This window comes from Equus asinus, chromosome 6 (assembly GCF_041296235.1).
Source record: "Equus asinus isolate D_3611 breed Donkey chromosome 6, EquAss-T2T_v2, whole genome shotgun sequence".
Classification (NCBI taxonomy): domain Eukaryota; kingdom Metazoa; phylum Chordata; class Mammalia; order Perissodactyla; family Equidae; genus Equus; species Equus asinus.
In genome coordinates, this window is record NC_091795.1 from 21,289,337 (window position 1) to 21,310,050 (window position 20,714).

Here is a 20,714-nt window from a genome sequence, read left to right on the forward strand (position 1 = left end):
TGGCCCCGCGAGGTGGGAGTGCAAGACTGTAAGAATGCCCATCAAACACACCTCAGCCAATGGAGTCAGCGAGCAAGGAGGGCTGTCTTTCCTCCTGCCCGGGTTCCGCTGACTTCTGGACTTGGTCTCGAGACGGGGAGTCAGACCCAGCTGGGACACGACTTGCTGTGTGATTTTGGCCGAGTCACCTCCCCTTCAGGGTGTGTTCCTCACTTTTTCCAGGAGAGTGCTGACTTAGACCAGGGTCAGAAGACAGCTCCTTGGAGCCCTCTCTGCGGTCCCTGGAAATGGAGCCCAGCAAAGGGAGGCTGAGGAGGCTGGGCTCCCTCCCTCGGACCTGCTCCCATCAAGCCCTCTGCTTCACAAACTGGACTTCCCGCACGGCTTTATTTGAAGACATCTCATTGCTAAAACCAAACTAACCTGAGCAGGTTAAAAGGCAACTGACTAGAGAAAATCTTTAAGACCTCGTCTAGATCTCGGATCCTGTGATGACAATGAGATCCCTTGACATCCCAGCCTTCTCTTCCTCCTGGGTAAAATGAAAGTAGCCACACAGGCTTCACAGGGACAACACAAGGATGAAATGAGACCATATGGGTGAAATGCTGTGTGTGACAAAAGGGTGCATATAGTTGATATGTTTTCAATTCTGGTAAAAGGAGCAAGTTCAGGGCAGAAAACCCTTCAAGGCTTAATGGTAATGATAGCAGCTGACATTTGCAAGGCTCTGTAGCCTCTTCTCAAGTTAAAGAAGGTGAAACCCAAGGCTGAGACACTTCATGCAACTAGGTCAAGCAGCCGGTTGTAGGTTAGGAAGAGGCGGGGCAGTGAAACAGTGACGAGGTGAGCTCTGCAACCCTGGAGCCACTTCCCGGCTCCCCTGTTTGTGACGTGTGCTCATGGACGAGTTACTTGAAGTCTCATCTCTAAATGCAGGTCATTGCCGGTGCACAGGGCTGAGTTATCTCATTGAATCTTTGCAGTAACCTTCTGTGGTGGGTAGCAATATTATTAACACTATTCTTAGACCTGGAAGAGTCAGTTCTCAAAGGAATCTGCTTCAAAACCTTGTTGCTCAAAGTGTGGTCCACAGATCAGCAGCATCAGCATCAATGAAGAGCTAAAATGCAGAATCCCAAGCCTCCCGCAAGGACTGACAGGCTCTTCATCTCAACCAGGGCTCCAGATAGTTGGATGCAGGTTAAAGTTTGAGAAGCTTGGCAGCACTCATGCAGCATCTAAGTGCTGGCATAGTTGTTAAACTGACTCTCATAATTATAAACCCAACCATGTCCTTATTATCCTTCCCACTCTCTCACTAACAATACCGAACACTCCCCTCTAGACACTTCTATTTTTTGGCTTAAAGCGTTCTCTAAGAGAGGAACAGCTGTAAGTCCTTATCATCCTGCTAGCCCAGCTGCTCCACCCGTGCGGGGAGTCACCTGTTCTGTTCTATCATGCAGCTCAAGGACCTACATCAATGCTTGCAATGCACTGGTGCTCAGTAAATATTTGGTGAGTAGATGAACAGCTGTGGATAGCTCAGTGGGGATTAATGTATTCCATTGGTCAGAAAATTTGAGAAGACAGAAGACTCAGGCCAGGGATGTTTTGAAAGAGGCCTAGAAAAAGTGAGAGGCCCCGGGCGCAGGAGGGTTGAGTGATCTGCCGGCTGATGGAGGAAAAAGACATGACCAGGAGGTGGCAGTAGCATGCACAAACTTCACTGGGCGAGGCTCTGACAGGTTGCTTTCTGGAGGTCTCACTGCAGGAGTCTGTCTGGGGGCTCCTCAGTGGTGGGTTGCAACTTAGAAGGAGGGGAGGTCAAAGGGACTCCTCGGGGGAGGGGCTCATGTGTCTAGGTGATGTCACTCAGCAGCACAGCGAGAATGTCGGGTCAGAGAGCTCCAAAGGACTGCAGAGGCTTGGGGGCTTTATGACCCGGGGCTTATCCATAGCTAGCAGATGTTGGCTGCAGTTTTGTGGAGTATGCACAGCAGGCAGGCTCTAAGTGGCTAAAAGTCTGCTTATCTGGGCCATGTTTCAAACAATCGGATGTGGAAACATCTGAGTTAGGCAGCCGGTGAGCTTTTGAGGTAACAGGTCTCAGCCTCCTCTGAAGAAACCGACAACCTCGGGCCAGGCACAGAGGGCATCTTTGGCTCATCGATACAACACAGGGCCTGGGACGCGGCTCAGGAAATCACGCCTGGGTGCGTATTAAAGTGAGGTGACTGGAAGGGTGGGGAGGGGGCTCAGGTGAGAGAGAAAAGCACAGAGAGGGAAGCTGGGCGGGCGTGTAAGAGTGTGGTCTTTTCTGTCACTTCTAGACTGACTACACCGTAAGACCACAGAGTCACAGAACAGCTAATTTGAAAATTTGAAACTGAATACACAGGGCTCCCGTCTTTAGGGCTTTCACAGTCTAGTCAGGGTTTCCCCATGAATTAGCTGGATGATCTTGGTCAAGCAACATCCCGTCTCTAGGCCTCAATTTTCTCACTTAAAAAAGGAGGGGATTAGACTGGATCTGTGGTTCTCATTAGGCTCACATGTGGAGCTTTAAAAAAATGATGCGAATGTCCAACCTCACCTCTAGAGAGTGGTGTGGGGGTGGCCTGGGGGTGGGACCCGGACAACAGCATGCCAGGGCCGAGACCCTGGGGACCAGATGGCCCCTGACTCAAGGACCCTAAGGTCAAGTCCTCCCAGCTGCTCTGTCAGAGTGAAGCCCGCCTGGCAGTATCTGTAAAGGCAAAGGCGGGAGATGGTCCTTAACTTCAGAAGAAGGCCCCTTACCAAGTCAGGGGTATATTTTAACTATATTTAATTTGGTTTGAAAGTAGAAGACGGTTTTCTACTTTCTCAGTCTAGATAAGACACACTTCGAACTTCCATTTTTTGGTACAACTTGTGCTATATTAGTAGATGTGAAATTGGGGTAAAATTTTTGCAAATCTTGGGGAAACCAAATAGTTTTGTGTTTTCTCTTCATATAACTATGAAACTCCTAAGTCATAGCGGCAAATCTCAACGTACTTGGCATTAAACTCACCTCTCAGAAGTGTGGCGAGAGAGTGAAATACTCTATCTCTGTTGGGGTTCTTAGCCTCAAACCTGAGAAAGCTTTAAAAATAGAGGGATGTTCAGCTTTCTTTCTTTTTTTTTGTGAGGAAGATTGGCCCTGAGCTAACATCTGTGCCAATCTTCCTCTATCTTACATGTGGGACGCTGCCACAGCATGACTTGATGAGTGGTGTGTAGGTCCACACCCTGGAACTGCACCTGTGAGCCCTGGACCTCCAAAGCAGAGCCACGAGAACTTAACCACTGTGACACCGGCCAGCCCCTGTTCAGCTTTCTAAAGAATGTTTTGCCTCTGGGTCTCCTGCTGTAATAAAAAAAGCAGGTGAAGGCAGTGCCGGTAGCATAGTGGTTAAGTTCAGGCACTCTGCTTCGGCAGCCCAGGGTTTACAGGCCCGGATCCCAAGCGTGGACCTAACACCGCTCATCAAGCCATGCTGTAGCGGTGTCCCACATAAAATAGAGGAGTATTGGCACAGGTGTCAGCTTAGTGACAATCTTCCTCAAGCAACAAGAGGAAGATTGGCAACAGATGTTATCTCAGGGCCAATCGTCTTCACACACACACACACACACACACACACACACACACACACACAAGCAGTTCAAGAAATGTCCACCAGGGGTCAGCATTTTACTGAAGAGAATGCTGTATGTCTGCCGTTCTTTTCTGCTCTGGAAAAAAACCTTGAGAAGACAATAACTAGTTCAGTTCACACTCTCAGGCTGTTGAAAGTCTAGCCTTTTAACGACTCCCTAAGAAGAAGCTGTTTTTTCACTCAGGGAAGTTTATTCTCATTAACCTATCAATCAAGCTGTAGTTTAGTCCTAATTTGGGCTGTTTACTTCATAAAGTGCAAGTGGGGTCTGACCCCTGACAAGTATCCAGCAAATGTCTATTGTCCACGTCTATTCTCCAAAGGGCGAGACCCAAGAAATTCTAAGGGTCTTCTTGTACCTGCTTGAAAGTCCACATCTTGTGGTCCTGTTTCCAGCTGAGGATGGATGATTGATTGACATGTGGAATTAACTCTCCATCACCATGCTGCAGAGAATACACACCCACCTTGCCAGAACTCAACATGAGAACACAAGCAGCATGCCTGCAAGGGAAACATGTACTTTCTCACATTGGTGGGTGGTAGACGGAGCTCACAAAAGACAGATAAACAAAAAGGCCAAGAGACTCATTACAATGAGGACTGGATCCGTAGATGGAACAGCCTGGCCTGCATCTTCTCCCCGGGAAAGGTCTACACGGAGGCAGATGACTCAGAAAACTTGACTTGGAGTCAGAGCCCAGGAATGATCTTGGTGGCTAGTGACCTCAAACTGCCGTTCCTCATTCCTCCACCTCCACTCTGAGGGTCTCCCCACCAAGGGATGGGAGTATCCACGTCCTGGAGTCAGGGGGGCTTTCCAGGGCCAGGATGGAGTCACTCAGTCACCTACTTCTTTCTCCTTGGCAGCATTCCTTTTTAGCCATGGAAGTTTTCTTTCCTTTTGTCTAAGTGGCCAGAGCACAGGGACAGGGGAGGGGTAGGCAGGAGCTATATTCTGCTGGGCCTGGCCAGCGATGGTAAGGACTGTAGTCTTTGTCCTAAGGCATGGACAGGCCTAGAAACTCTGAAGCCTACCCCTTCACCACCCCATGCCCCACTGCGGAGTGTATGCTCTGCTCCTCTGCATCACCGAATTCCTAGTCAACCTTCAGATCCAGGCTCTTGGGCAACTTTTCCCATGAAGACATTGAGGCCCATCCATGCCAGCCCTCAGTAACCCACTCTCTTGAAACCTCCACCAGGACCGGTGGCCCAGACCCCTGATTTGCACAGTCCTGATGAGGCCTTTCCAGGTGTTTTAACCCGCCCCTCAACACAGTGAGGTAGGGACTAAGTTTTTACAGTAACCTCCAGAGCACCTGGCCACTTACCTGAAACTGATTAAAACTCATTGCAAACATATTCTGAAGTATTCTAATTTCATGTGCATTTCCTATTTACTCCACCCTCGTCTTAGCATATTCCACCCCACAGATCCACTTGGCTTGTTTCCTCTTCCTCACTGAGGCCTCTGCACAAATGGCACCTTATCAGAGAGAGCTTTTTTGACCACCTTATGTAACGTAGCATTCCACCCTCAAACACTACCATACCTCCTTTCCTGGCTGCCTCTGTACCTTGCTTTATGTTTCTTTCCAACAATGATTACCTCCTGACGTGTTATATATTTGCTTGTTTGCTTATGTAAGTCTATTTCCCTACTACGTTTTAAGCTCCATTAAGGCTGGAACATTTCCCCACATCAGTGCCTGATGACTAATTCAGCAACCTTCTTCGTCAAGCACCTACTTGATGTCAGTTCTGGGTGCTGGAGACAACGCACAGAGTGCCCTGGAACCAGCTTAGCCAGGAGTAGAAAGCAGTTCAAACATACAAGTGTAATTGGTAGTATTTTTACAGAGTTAATTTGTATTTCCAGTTTTTGTCTTCTTTCTTGTGTGTTGTGGAGTGAGTTGGGAAAATAAGGAATCCTTCTCCTGGGGTAAATATGGGGGCCTAAGGGTACTAATTGGGTTTCTCTATGTCCTTGTTGTAGAAGCCACAAAAATCTCAGTAGAGGGGGGTGTGAGAAGAGAAGAACTGAGAAGAAAAAGAAAGGTTTGGATAGTGAATGAAAAATCACGGCACAGACAGAGAGAACCACAATTAAAACTGAATATGAGATGCCACCGCCCTAAGCATTTCCCAGCCTCGCCGCCCCATAGGGCAGGATCCCAAGGCCTGGCCTAGTGCTTTGTTCTCAGCCCCTCTCTCTCCCTGAGACCATCCCCACTGTCCTCAAGCTGGCAGCCCCCATGCCCCTATTTCTGTTGCGGTCTTCTGTGAAGGTGCTCCCATCTCCTGTCCTCCCCCCTCCCTAAGGAGGTCCAGGGCTTACCTCTGCATACCCAAACACAGACCAAAGTGCTTCCCTGAGCACAGGGCCCAACTTTAAATTCATGGTTATCCTTTATATCAAATTCTTGGGCAGAGCTTCCGTCCCTTTCAGACCAGAGCAAAGCCCCTGGTGCAGGTATATGTTTTTTATCCCCTTCTGAGACACTCAACCAAGAACACGCGCTGCAGTGAGCAGGGGTAAGCGGAGCCAGCGGCAGAGAGAGCTGGGGTCCAGAGGGACGTCTTGAGGTGGAGAGGGTGGCGTAACAATGGAAATCTCTGCTGCGAACTCATAAGGCCCAGGAGTGAGCTTCAGCCCCACCATTTAGTAGCTGGGTGGTTTTGAATGAGCTACCTAAGCTTCCCAAAGCTCATTTTATTCATTTGGAAAACCAAGATCGTAATACTTCTCAGGGCTGTTTTGACAATTAAATAACATACGTAAAGGAACTCTGTACAAAAGCTCTCTTTAAAGACTGTTTTAATAATGTTGTAACCCAGTGTCTCCAGACGTCTCCTGCCTGCAGAAGCAAAGCAGATCACACCATCTGAGGCTCCTCGTCCTGATCCAGCTTCCCCTTAAGCCCCTCACTGCCCCCTGATGTGAAGACACCCCCACCCAGTATTTCTGGGATGACCCAGTGAGGGTACCTCACTCTCGTCTGTTAGAACCTTCACCCCAAATCTTCCAGCACTTCCTTCCTCTCCTTCTGCTTTGTCAATGTCTGCACCGTAGGCAATCTCTCCAGAAAATCCCAGAGCCTGCAGTTCTCAAGGCGCCCAGGTGGGTTGCAAGAGAAGGAAAGAGAATCTGTTGCCCCAGCTCTGGTACCACTAGGTGGCATTTGTGTCCCCAAATAGCACTCAAGGCTGCCCTCAGGTCCCTAGTGAAAAACTTGGTCTGTGATCATTTGTTTCAACAAGACACATATTCCCAAGAAGAGGCAACATTTTGCAGGCACAGCTAAGTCCAATCCTGATTTAGAAAAGAAACATAAGGAAGTTGTGTTCAGAGATGCAGCTCCTTGTCTCTCTTCACATGGTCCACAGGACAACTCCCTAGCACCTCCTTTTTGTTTTTGTTTTTTTTAATTTTTGTTTTTTTTTTGAGGAAGATTAGCCCTGAGCTAACTGCTGCCAATCCTCCTCTTTTTTCTGAGGAAGACTGGCCCTGAGCTCACATCCGTGCCCATCTTCCTTTACTTTCTGTGTGGGACGCCTACCACAACATGGCACAGCACCCGGGATCCGAACCGGCAAACCCCGGGTCACCCAAGCGGAATGTGCCCACTTAACCGCTGCGCCACTGGGCCGGCCTCCTCCTTTTTGGAGGGAGGTTTTGCTTTGCAAATGCATCATCAAAGGTCCCCATTCTTTGCCCAGAAAAAAGGATCTCCTGCCCCGAAGGCCTTTCCAAGTGCTCATCTTTCTTGTGACAAAATTGCTTGCTGCTCTGAAATGGCAGTTTGCCGTTCAACCATCCACACCAAGTTTGAATGAGGTTGGGACCAAGGATTAGTCGGAGCTCTGACTTCCCTCTGCCTCGGAGCTGGGTGTTTCTCCTCCTCCGTGCCGTCTCTGGAAGAAGGAATTTTCCCTAGGAGCCTCGCAACACAGGTCTGTGGAATTGCTTTACTTCCTGTCACCATCCCCACCACGCTCCTCAACCCCCTTTCCCCAGTTAACGCAGGAGCCGTAGAATAAAATTATATTTATTATAATTGTAAATTATAACCTTCCCCCTAGATGGTTTCAGATGAAACCTGTAGCATTAAAATCAGGTGACACTTTTTTTCTTTCTCTTAATATAAATTGGTTTGGTTATCTAGATCACGTCCATATAGAGAGGGCAGACCAGTCATGGCCTTGTAAGGTATGGGAGGGAGTTTAGGTTCTGAGCAATCAAGAACCATTAAAGGATTTTAAGCTACAAGGTAAAAGAATTTGATTAGCACCTTTTATTGAGGTATAATTTACAAATGATATCATGCACAACTTTTAAATGTTCAGTCCGTGAGTGCAGGACGTTTCCATAACTCCTGGAAATTCTTGTATGTCTCTTTCTAATCATTTCCCCCGACCCAACAGGTAACACTGTTCTGATTTCTATCCCCATAAATTAGTTGTGCCCTCCTTACAACTTCCTATACATGGGATCATACAGGACATACTCTCTTTTATTTGGCGCCTTTCTTTCAATATAATGTTTTTGAGATTCATCCACGTTGTTGTGAGAAATTAGTAGGTTGTTTCTTTCTGTTGCTGAGTAGTGTTCCAATTCATGAATAAATCACAACTGTTTATCCATGGACTTTTGGAGTTATTTCCAGTTTTTGTATATGATAAATAAAGCACTGTAAAATTTTTGTGTACAAGTTTTCTCGTGGACTTTCATTTTCAGTTCTCTTGGGTAAATAGTCAGGAGAGGCATGTCTGGGTTAAATGGTGGGTGCACGCGTAATTTTACAAGAAACTGTCAAATTGCTTTCCAAAGCGCAGCATTTTACATCAGCAAAGTTGGGGGACAACAGTTGCTCCATTTCTTTGCCAACGTTTGGTATTATCAGTGTTTAAATTTTAGCCATTCTTGTGGGGGTGATGTGGTATCTTGTAGTTTTATTTTGCGCTAATGATTTGAGCATCTTTTTATGTGCTTATTGGCCATTTGTTGACCTTTTATTGTAAAGTCTTTTGGCCATTAATTTAGTTGAGTGGTTGTCTTTTTATTATTGATTTGTAACAGTTGAATATAACCTGGATATGATTCTTTTGTCAGACATACGTCTTGCGAATATTTTCTTCCAATCTGGGGATTGTCTATTTGTTTTCCTAACTGGGTATTTTGATGAACAGAATTTTAAAACTTTTTAACAAAATTCGATTTATCCATTCTTTTTATCAAGCTGTAAGAAACCTTTGCGTCTCTCAAAATTACAAAGACTTCCTCTTGTTTTCTTCCAGATATTTTATAGTTTTAGTTTTTATATTTAGGTCCATGATCCATTTTGAGTTAATCTTTATGTGTGATGTGAGGTAAGGTACAAAGGTCTTTTTTTTTTCTTTGGTAACAGCTTTATTGAGATTTCACATGCCATACAATTCACCCATTTAAAGTGCACAATCCAGTGGTTTTTAGTATTATGATGATTAATTTTATGTGTCAACTTGACTGGGCTAAGATTGCTGGGAAAACATTATTTTGGGGCGTGTCTATGAAGGCGTCTCTGGAAGAGATGAGCACTTGAATCAGTAGACTAAGTGAAGAAGATGGTCCTCGCCAACGCCCGTGGACGTGATCCAATCCACTGAGGGCCTGAATAGAACGAAAAGGCTGAGGAAGGGCTAATTTGCTCTCTCTGCTTGACCTGGGACATCCATCTTTGCCTGCCCATGGACATCGGCTCTGCTGGTTCTCAGGCCTTTGGAACTTACGCTACTGACTTTCTTGAAGGACCAGATGGCAGATCATGAGCCAATTCCTATAAAAAAAAATCTCCTCAAGTCTATCTGTATATACCCTCTTGGTTCTATTTCTCTGGAGAACCTTGACTAATACAAGTATGTTCGTAGAGTCATGCAACCATCACTACAATCAATTTCATCACCCCAAAAAGAAAGCCTATATCTTTTAGCAGTCACTCCCCATTACTCCTTTCCTCCAGTCCTAGGCAACCTGTAATTTACTTTCCGTCTCTATAGATTTGCCTATTCCAGACATTTTATTTAAATGAAGTCATGCACTATGAGGTCTTTTGTCACTGAGTTCTTTCACTTAGCATGTTTTCAAAGTTAATCCATATCATAGTATCATATATCAGTATGATATGAATAATATTCCATTGTTTGGATATACTACCTTTTATTTATTCATTCATCAGTTAACGGACATCTGGGTTGTTTCCACTTTGGGCTATCGTGAAAAAGGCTCCTATGAACATTCATGTACAAATTTTCATGTGGACATGTATTGTCATTTCTCTTGGTATATACCAAAAAAGTGTCATTGCTAGGTCTTGTGGTACTTCTGGGTTTAACCTTTGAGGAGCTGCCAAACTGTTTTCCAAAGCTGCTAGATCATTTTACAATCCCACCCACAGTGCATGAGGATTCCAATTTCTCTATACCCACACCATCCTCGCTATTATTTTTTTTATTACAGCCAGCCGCATGGGTGTGAAGTAGTATCTTATTGTGGTTTTGATTTGCATTTCTCTGATAGCTAATGATGTTGAGCAGCTTTTCATATGCTTATTGGTCATTTGTGTATCTTATTTGGAGTAATGTCTATTCAGATTCTTTGCCCTTTTTTTACTTGTCTCTTTGTCACTCAGTTGAAAGATTTCTTTATAGAGAAATATGTCATTTTTTACCATGCAGATTTCTACGTGTTCCAGAACCATTTGTAGAAAGACTTTCCTTTCTCCGTTGAATTACTTTGATACCTTTGTCAAATAGATGCCAATTGACCATGAATGTGTGGATCTATATTTGGACACTTGAATTTTGTTACTTTGATCTACTTAATCTATCTTTATGCCATTTCAGTTTGAAGCATTTCCTAATTTTCCTTCTGATTTCTTCTTTGACCCGTGGGTTATTTAGAAGTATATTGGTTCATTTCCAAATATTTGGGCATCTTCTAGATAAGATACTGTTGTTGATTCCTAATTTAATTCCATTGTGATTGAGAAGATATGATCTATATGATTTCAACCCATTGAAATCTAGAGATTGTTTTATAGTCAGTCTATATAGTCAGTCTTGGTTATGTTCCATGTGCCCTTGAAAGGACATGTATTCCACTGTTGGTGGTACAATATTCTATAATGTCAGTTTGGTAAAGACAAGTGATTGGGGGCTGGCCAGGTGGCCTAACAGTTAAATTGGCACATTCCACTTCGGCGACCCGGGGTTCACCGGTTTGGATCCTGGGCATAGACTAAACACCGCTTATCAAGCCATGCTGTGGCAGGCGTCCCACATATAAAAAATAGAGGAAGATGGGCACAGATGTTAACTCAGGGCCAATCTTCCTCAGCAAAAAAAGGAGGATTGGCCATGGATGTTAACTCAGGGCCAATCTTCCTCAGCAAAAATAGGAGGATTGGCCACGGATGTTAGCTCAGGGCTAATCTTCCTCAAAGGAAAAAAAATGATGAATGATAATGTTTAAGTCTTCTATACCCTTACTGATTTTGTATGTATGTATTGATTTTGTACGTATGTACGTATTGATTTTGTACATATGTACGTATTGATTTTGTATGTATGTATGTATTGATTTTGTATGTATTTTTATTAATTACTGAGAGAGGAGTGTTAAAACTTTCAACTATGATTGTGGATTTTATACTTCTCACATTGGTTCTGTCAATTTTTGCTTGATGTTTCTGGAAGTTCTGTTGTTAGATTCATAAAAGTTTAGGATTGTCTTCTTGATGAGTTGATCCTTTTATCGTTATAAAATGGCACTTTTTATTTCAGGAATACTCCTTGTATTGAAGTCTACTTTGTCCAAAATTAATATAGCCACACCAAGTGTTCTCAGGTTTGGTGTTTACATAGGATATTTTTTTCCACCCTTTTACTTTCAACCCCTCTGTGTTTTTATATTTAAAGTGTGTTTCTTCTAAATGTGTAGTTGGGTCTTCATTTCTTAGCCATTTTGACAAGCTGTGCCTTTTAGTCAGAGTGTTTAATGTAATTATTGATAATTTTTCAATCTTGCTATTTGTTTTATATGTGTCCCCTCTGTTTTTCGTTTTTTTCTTACTTTCCTGACTTCTTTTTTTTCTAGTAATTATTATTATATCCTATACTGGCTATCACTCTGAGTTAATATTATAAATCTTCACATAGAAGAACCTCACAACATTTCTCTCCTGTGCTTTGTGCTTTTCTTGTCACATACCTCACTTCTACATGTGTTATAAGTCCCCTGATACATTATTGTTTTTTATTTAAATTGTCAGTTGACTTCTAAATCATTTACAGTCATGTGCTGCATAACATCTTGTCAATCAATGATGGACCGCATATAAGACAGTGGTCCCACAAATTAGTACCATATAACCTAGGTGTGTAGTAGGCTAGACCATATAGGTTTGTGCAAGTACACTCTATGATTTTCTCACAGCATAGAAATCACCTAACAACACATTTCTCCGAACATAGCCCCCTCATTAAGTGGGGCATGACTGTAATACAAGAAAGAAAATAATCTTTTTATATTTACCCATATATTTATCATTTCCAGTTCTCTTTGTTTCTTTCTGTAGATTCTAATTTTCATCTTTTTTTTTTTCTGCTGAGAAAGATTTGCCCTGAGCTAACATCTGTTGCCTATCTTCCTCTTTTTCCTTTTTGCCCGTGAGCTAATATCTGTGCCAATCTTCCTCTATTTTGTATGTGGGTCACTGCCACAGCACGGCTGCTGACAAGTGTGTAGGTCCGCGCCTAGGAACTGAACCTGGGCTGCTGAAGTGGAGCACACCAAACTTAACCATTAGGCCTCAGGGCCCTCTAGTTTTTATCTTGTAACATTTCCTTCATCCTGAAGAATTTCTTCACTTTTCTTGTAGTCTGTGTCTGTTGGCAGCAAAAAGTCTCAGATTTTGTTCACTTGAAAACATCTTTATTTGGCTTTCTAGTTAAAATACGTTTTTAACAGGATACAGAACTGTAGGTTGATAGCTCTTTTGTCTTTAGCACTTTAAATTGATGTTCCATTGTGTTCTGGCCTACCATGTTTCTGATGAGAAGTTAGCCATCATTCCTATCATTAGATCCCTGTATGCAATGTGTATTTTTCCCCTGGTTCCTTATAAGCTTTTTTTCTTTATCTTTGTTAAGTCAGGAACTGTGAAGGGATCTGAGATTTGATTTTACTCTGCTTGCACGCCAGTGAGTTAGCCTGTCACGGTTTTCATAGGTACTGGCAGAATATAAGAAATAGTCCATGACTCATAGCAATAGCAGAGTAACATTGTTGCATAGCTTCCTCTACACCAATTCCCACAGGGTGACATGATGAGGGACGGATGCTGCCTGCACAGACAGTGGGCCACCTTATAGCAGAGGAACCCCAGTATTGGGAGGCCCTTATCTTACATAAGGGAAGCTGACAACCTCGTCCATTTCTCCTCTGGCAGGGAAAGACTGAGGTGTCTCTTCATTCTAGGTAATAAAGAGAGAGATGCTCCCCTCCCTGGAGCAGATTTATTTATACTTCATTTGGGTGTTTATTTTAAAAATAATGGTGATCATATTTCTGCTGAAATTCCCTATTTCTTCCCCCATACCCATATTTTGCTGTAGGTTCTTTAGCATCTTTATCATAGTTTTCATTTTTAATTCCTTATCCTCTGATTCCATCATCTTATTTGTCCATAGGTGTGATATTGTGATATAAGAAGTATATATTTGGTCTTTGCACCCGGTTCCTGACACAGCTCCTAAAAAATCCTTGTAATTTCCTGAATGATAGCGGTCATAGGAGCATCTTTTGCTATAATATTTGTTTTTTTTGTCTCTAGTTCCTGAAATAGCTCTGTAGCCTTAAAGGTGAAAGGAACGTCTTTTGTTATTCATAACCAGCCCATTTCAACAACATTTGAGTTTACGTAAAGGGGGCCTTTTGGAAAGCTCCTAGAGATGGGTGCTGGTTGCCAAGGGAACCAATCATGTGACACAGTTGGAACTTTCAGTCCCTCTCTGGGGAGGGGGGAGGGCCTGGAGACTGAGTTCAATCACCAATGGCCAATGATTTAATCAATCATGCCTACATAATGGAACCTCCATAAAAACCCTAAACAACAGGGTTTGGTGAGCTTCTGGTTTGTGAAGGCATCCACGTACCAGGAGGGTTGTGTGCCCGGAGACGTTATGGAAGCTCCACACCCCTTCTCTATCCTTGCCTTATGCATCTCTTTCACTTGGTTGTTCCTGAGTTATAACCTTTCTAATAAACTAGTAATAGTAAGTAAAGCACATTCCTGAGTTCTGTGAGCTGTTCTAGCAAATTATCACACCTGAGGAAGGGGTCCCCGGAGCCCTCGATTTATAGGCAGTAGGTCAGAAGTACAGGTTGGCATCTGAAGTGTGGGGCAGTCTTGTGGGACTGAGCCCTTACCTTGTGGGGTCTGTGCTAACTCTGGGTGGTATCATAATTCCATTGTAGGACACTCAGTTGGTGTCTGGAGAGTTGGAGAATTACTTAATAGCAGGAGAAAACCTATACATTTAGTGTCAGAAGACTCTAGAGTGTAGAGGAAAACAATTTTGCTTTAATTTGAAAGTTTTTTCCTTTTAGTGGATCTATTTTAATTGACCGGTTGTTTTCCCTCTTGACTATGGCACATTTTTTGTTTCTTTGAATGTCTAAACATTTGTTTGTTGTTCAGCGGACATTGTGAATGATACAGTGTAGACACTCTGGATTCTCTTATTTGCCTCTGAAGAGCGTCAAATTTTGTTCTAGAAGGATGTTAAATCACTAGGCGTTCACCTTGCTTTTTCGGAGGTTTGGTTTTAGACTTTGGATGGATTTCTTTTGGTTTTGTCCCTAATCCTAGGGGGAATCATTTATCCTGGGATATACGCTTTACCCCTTAAGTGTGGCCATTCTGGGTTTCAATGGAGAGTCCAAAGTGTTCACCAAGCCCCCCAAGATGGCAGGATTGGAACTCCAAATCCCCAGCAGCAGGCAATGAGCTGCTCGAATCTCTGTTCAGCGGTTGTTTTCCTTTGGGTTAGTTGGATCCTTGCCCCATGCGTGTTCATTCAAGAGTCGGCCAAGGATTTGGGGGGAGTTTGTATGCAGATGTTGGGCCTCTCCTCTTTGTGGCTCCCTCCTTCCCCAGAGTCTTTCCCTCAGGCAGCACCCCTCCTACCCCCCGCCTACCGGGCCCAGCACCAGTTTACATCACAAAAAACCACTTAGCTCCCCTGCTAGGCTGCAAACTTTTGGAGTATTTAGTTCAAGCTTCTATCCCATAGTGCCTAGTCAGTGCCATTAATAAGTTACAGGGTTGCTCACCTAGCATTAGGGCCCCATCTAAAGAAGACAAAGCAGAAGTGTTGTATGGTCATGTAAAGCATGGCTTCTGGGTCCTGACTGACTGTGTAGCCTTGGTCAGGTTACTTAACCTCTCTGTGCCTCAGTTTCCTCATTATATGGAAAGCTTCCTACCTCACAGGTTTTTTGTGAGGATTAAACGTGTTAAGATTGATAGAGAGCTTAGTGCCCGGCACATAGTTAACAAGAAATATTAGCTGTAGCTCTTGTTTGTAGAGGGCCTGGTCAGCTCCATTTTAGGCAGCATCAGATAAAGAGATGGAATTCTCCAGGTTGTCAATCTCTAAGGAAGCTGAACTCTTACTGGATATTTTAGAAATTTGGCATCACTTAATTCACATTTTTCACATATGGTGCCTTACATAGTTACAGAAATAGAAACCAGAGAGTTCCATCAAGTGGGATATTGAAAAATAAGAGTTTTTTGCCATTGACAAGCTATGTCTGGGATGTGTCAGCTAAACTATGTTCAAATTTCAAAACACAACTATTTGCCACCATGCCGCCAATTCCCAAACCAGCTGTCGAAAGTTCACCGTAAGTCGACACGCAGACAGCGGAAATTCTGAACTCAAATAATGCAATCTTTTTCTTGTGCTCATGAGATAAATAGCAAATAATGGGTTTGTAGGAACTCCAAATTATGACCCTTCTCAAAATGTGCACATAGCTGGGTCTAGCCTCAGTTTCCGGTTTCTGCGCTGGGGAAATAAACCAGCGGGGTCTGGAGGGCCGGCGGCTCGGCTGCGAGAGGGCAGGGCGGCGGCGGCGCGGGTGTGCAGGAGGCGCCCGCCCTACCGGCGGCCCAGCCCCCGCCGCGCGGTCCGACCAGTCGGACGGCTTCGCCCCCAGCCCGCCCCGCCCCGCCCCGCGCCGCCGGGCCCGCGGCCGCCGCCCGCCGCCCTCCCTCCCGGAAACCCAGTCCCTCCTGCGAGTGCCCGCGCTGGACGGGCCGGCCCCCGCGCAGCCGCCGCCCCGCAGCCCTCGCCGGCCCGGGCCGCGCCTGGGCACCGCGCCACAGGGCGCCCGGGCCGGCGAGAGGCCGCAGCAGGAGCCCGGCGGGAAATGGGTAAGGGCACGTGGGAGGGGCCGGGCTGGGGGCGCCCCCGCCGCCGCCCTCGACGGGGACTGCGTGCTGTGCACAGGGCGCGCTGAGCCGGTGGCATGCACGCGGGGGCTGTGGGGCCTGGACGCTGAGGGCAAGGGGGCGTGAGCCGGGAAGAGGCTGCAGGAGGGTGGAGAGCGAGTGGAGTCCCTGGGAATCCAGTCTTATCGGGCGGCGGGAACTGGGACAGCAAGGGGACGCTCGGCTGTGCCCCACTGGGAGAGTCAGCCCGGCCTGGGGTGAGCTGGCTCCACAGGCTCCTCCAGCCAGGCCGGGTGCATCTGGGCTCCAAGCCCCACTGGAAAGCAGGGACAGCGCTTAAAGCCATCCAGTGTTGGAACTGGGCGACACAGAGGGCTTCACTCCTTATCTCCCATTGCCCTGTGCCTCAGTGGCTCCTGACGCCCATGGCCAGGCTGGGCCCTCCTCCCTGCGGGTTCCTGCTTGATGGGAGCTGGCCGGCCTGGCAGGCTGGCTGCAGGATGGGATGGAGGAGAACCCAGCTCTTCCCCATCCCCTTGGATGCCGGCCCCTCTCCCTGCTTGGCCTTTCTGGGTGTGTCTGGCCAGAAAGCATCCGAGATTCCTGGGAAGGTAAACAGTGTCTGCTCAGCTGACAAACTCACATCCCCTCTAGGATTCCTTTCTGGCCCTAGGATTGAGTCTAGCCTGTTCTTTCAGAAGGACGACGGACTGGGAATGTGAGTTCTTCGTTGGCTTTTTCTAGGCTGCGAGTTGGATTTTGCTGCTCTGGTCAGGCACTCATCCCGACCCCTGTGTCCACGGCCTGCATGTCGAGGTCAGAAGGCCAGTATGAAAGTGAAGGCCTGGGCACCTGGGGGCTCCACCTGCCGTTGAACCTCATTAGGTTCCGTTAGCCCCTAGGTTCCATTAGCCCTTCCCGGACTCAGAGATGATTGAATGTAATTAGCAACTAATTGGATGTCGATGAGCCCCTCTACATGAGAAACACACCCAGGTCAAGTTTAGACAGCGGATGGTACTGAGTGATTCTTTTCTTCCAGATGTGATATTTCCTCTCTGTGGGGAGTATGAAGAAAAGTCATTCATTCATTCAACAAATATTTATCTAGTGCTAGCTGCTAATCAGGCATGTGGGCACTGAGACTTCAACAGCTCTCGCTTACATCTGAGTTGTAGGAGAGAGAGAATAAGCAAGTAAGCAGATGGATTACAGTATGTCGGAGAGTGATAAGTGCTGTTAAAAAAAAAAGAAAACAGAACAGGGTGATGATGGGCATGACCGTGAAATAAATAAGAGAAATTGGCCTTGAGCTAGAAAAGGTAGCAAGCATCTTTCTAAATGAGGGGGGGGGAAATGGTACCATTTTCCAGCCCTAAAACTCTGGGGGCATGGGATAGGATGTCCTCTGTTACTACAAGCAGGGACTCATGAGCTGCCTACAGGGGATCAGTGAGCAGTGGACATGGGGTGGGTAGCGCCTCTGTGGAATCTTGAGAGTATATTTCTTGTTGGGAAGCTTAAATCTAAGTCAGAGATTTAAGCTTCCCCAGAAAACGTGCTGTGTTGGGTCACTTGTTCATTTGTTTATTCATTCAACAAATACTTGTTGAGGGCCCATAAATTGTAGGTAGTATTCCAGGTGTCATGGATACATCAGTAAACAAGACAGTCCTTCCCCTCACAGCGCTTATTTTCTGGTGGGAAGAAATGGACAATAAACAACAGTAACAGCACTTTTAACTCATGGTGGGTGAATGCTATGACGACAAGCCAAGCCAGGGGTTAGCAGGTGATGGGACCTGCTGTGTTCAGTAGAGTGGTCAGGACAGGCCGAGCCTAGATAAGACACAGTCATGTGACGATGTAGGGGTGGAACATTCCAGACAGAGGGAACAGCAAGTGCAAAGGGCCCCAGGCATGAAGGAGGCACATGCTCAACCTGCTGGGGGAACAGGCAGGGGCAGGACTCAGCCTGATGACCAGAGAAAGGAAAGTAGGTGATGCCCCCAGCTGCCGTGGCAGGGAGATTTACATGCTCCCAAGCAAACTCCTGGTCAGGCCTGGTGGTCTCCACCATGGAGGGGGACAGGTGATCACCAGAGATGCAGAGCGCCTCTCTTGGCGGGGGAAGTATCACTGGCTATTCTTACTCACCCCAGCATCCGTCAGAACATCGTGGTGCCATACAAGAGAGCTAAAGTGGGAGGCAGACCCCAAGCTTTTCAAATCAGTAAAAACTCGGGAAACTGGAGATGGGGAGAAAGGCTGACATTTGAAATGCCTTCTGGAAAAATTCCAATAATCTTTCATTCTTAAACTAATTAGGTGATCTCACTAGTAGGCTTAAAAGAAAAACAGGAGAGTATGTAATAATTGACGTGTATTGTATGCCAGGCTCTCCTCTGAGCACGTTATATGCAAACATCAGTAATCCTCACAGCACGTCTGTGAGTGTGTGCTATCCCATTCACAGATGATAAAACTGAGGCCCAGAGAGAGTAAGAAGGTTCCCTGCTTTTACGTAGCTGGGAAGTGAAGTCAGGATTTACAACCAAGTGGTGCAGTTTAGAGACAAGTGCTCAGAGAGGAAAAGGGGGAGGGAGAGAGGGGAGGGAAGGGGAGAGACGATTTGCATGAAGGGACGTTGGTCAGCAGGGAGAAGGGGTCCATTGTCCTGAGAGTGGGGGTGGGGGTGGTCAGAGAGAATATATCTCCCTCCCTCTCCTGTCCTCTGATCCCCAGTTCTCTTCTTCAGAGGCAGTTTCTTGAGAATACTTCCAGAGAGGTATATTCTGTTTGTAAACAAACATATATGAATGTGTACCTTCTCTTTTCTATTTTTTTTACACAAATGGTAATAATTCTCAGGTCTCTATTTTTTTTTTTTGCTGAGGAAGACTTACCCTGAGCTAACATCCATTGCCAATATTCCTCTTTTTTTTGTTTTTGAGGAAGATTAGCCCTGAGCTAACATCTGTGCCAGTCTTCCTCTACTTTGTTTGTGGGTCGCCGCCACAGCATGGCTGGTGAGCAGTGCAGGTCCACACCCAGGATCTGAACCTGCAAACCTGGGCTGCCGAAGTGGAGCACGTGTAACTTTAACCACTTGGCCACAGGGCTGGTCCCTATACCTTCTTTTCTTTTTTTTTTTTACTTCATATATTTATTGTTCTGATTCAGGACATAGAGATGTCCTTCACCCTTTTTCAGTAAATGTGTACCATCCCATTGAATGGACGTACCATGTTTATCTAGCAGTCCTGCATGGGCTTCTAGGTTGTTTTCCCCATTTTTAAAGTTTGTTTGCTGTGGCAGACAAGAATGCATTAAGCATGGCTGTGTCTACATATTCGCTCCCTCCTGGGGCGTTTCAGCAGGAGAGATTCGTAAACATAGAATTATTGGTTTGAAAGTTACGTGTATTTCAGAGCTTGACGGATGCTGCCCGCCTGCTTTTTGAAGGCCCTGTGTGGCTTATCACTTCTGAGACCGCTTGTTCCCCCTTGGTGCCGCCAACTCTGTGTTTCCAACTTTTATTTCTTGCCCATTTGACAGATAAAAAATGGCATCGTGTTGTAGCTTTAATGGGTATTTCTTTATAGTGAGTGGCGTTGTGAGCCTCATATATGTTTTAAGCTATTTGTCTTTCTGTGGACTATTCATGTCCTTGGCCTATGGTTTAAATTGGATTTTGGTCTTTTTCTTTTTTGGTTATTGACTTATAAGGGGTCTTATTGTTTCCTCTTCATCGCTCATCTCTAGCCTCACTGACGGCCCCTCACCACCTTCCCCCGCGCCTGGGAGCAGCAGCCGCTCTGATATATTTGTATGTTTATCCTGGGAGCTGGACGTATGTTAGAGGAATATATGATGTTGATTTATACATGCATGTGTTTTAAACTTACATAAATTGTGCTGTGCCACAAATCACGATCCTCTTACTTTTTAAAACCGAGCTGATTTTATAAAGATGTCTCTGCTGCGTGAACACTTGGTTTGTTGCTTCTGGTTGCTGCACTGCATTCCATGGTTGGAATATCCTAACAGTTGATTCTTATGGATTGGGCTAGAAAGATTGTTCGATAGATGGAAAGGAGAATGGGGGAGGGAGGGAACAGAGCTGACCAAGAGCGCAGCAAGAGAACACGCCAACGTGCTAGAGTAGCAGGAACATTCAGGAAGCCCTACAGGCTGCTGGGGCCGTAGCTTGGGATGCGGTGTGTGGTCCCTGGAGAGCCTGGGGGTCTCAGATGTCAGTAGGGCTTTCCCTAAAGGCTAGACGGGAGAGGCAGTGGGGTGGGGGCCAGTCAGAAAAGACTTCCAAGGGCAGGAGGAGCATTAGGGTGGACTGTAGATGTGAACCTGAGAGGCAGGAGGTCCCTGCAGTTCTCCAGACAAGAGAAGAGCGGGCTCTGTGTGAGGGTGGTGCAGTGGGGCCTCCCTGGGAGGGAGAACCAGCAGGATGGGCAGCTGAGGCGTGAGGGGTCAAGGCTCGTGTCAAGGCTGCTAACTTGGGCAA

At 45.8% G+C, this 20,714-nt stretch overlaps 1 protein-coding gene across 1 annotated transcript in view; it reads left to right on the forward strand.

The window, feature by feature from the left end:
• Window positions 1–15,883: 15,883 nt before the first annotated feature.
• Window positions 15,884–20,714, forward strand: part of PSD4 (pleckstrin and Sec7 domain containing 4) — a 35,062-nt gene continuing 30,231 nt past the window's right edge. The window contains exon 1 of the mRNA XM_070511780.1: window positions 15,884–16,174. The gene's annotated coding sequence lies outside the window, so the exon portion shown is untranslated. The remainder of the gene's footprint in view (window positions 16,175–20,714) is intronic.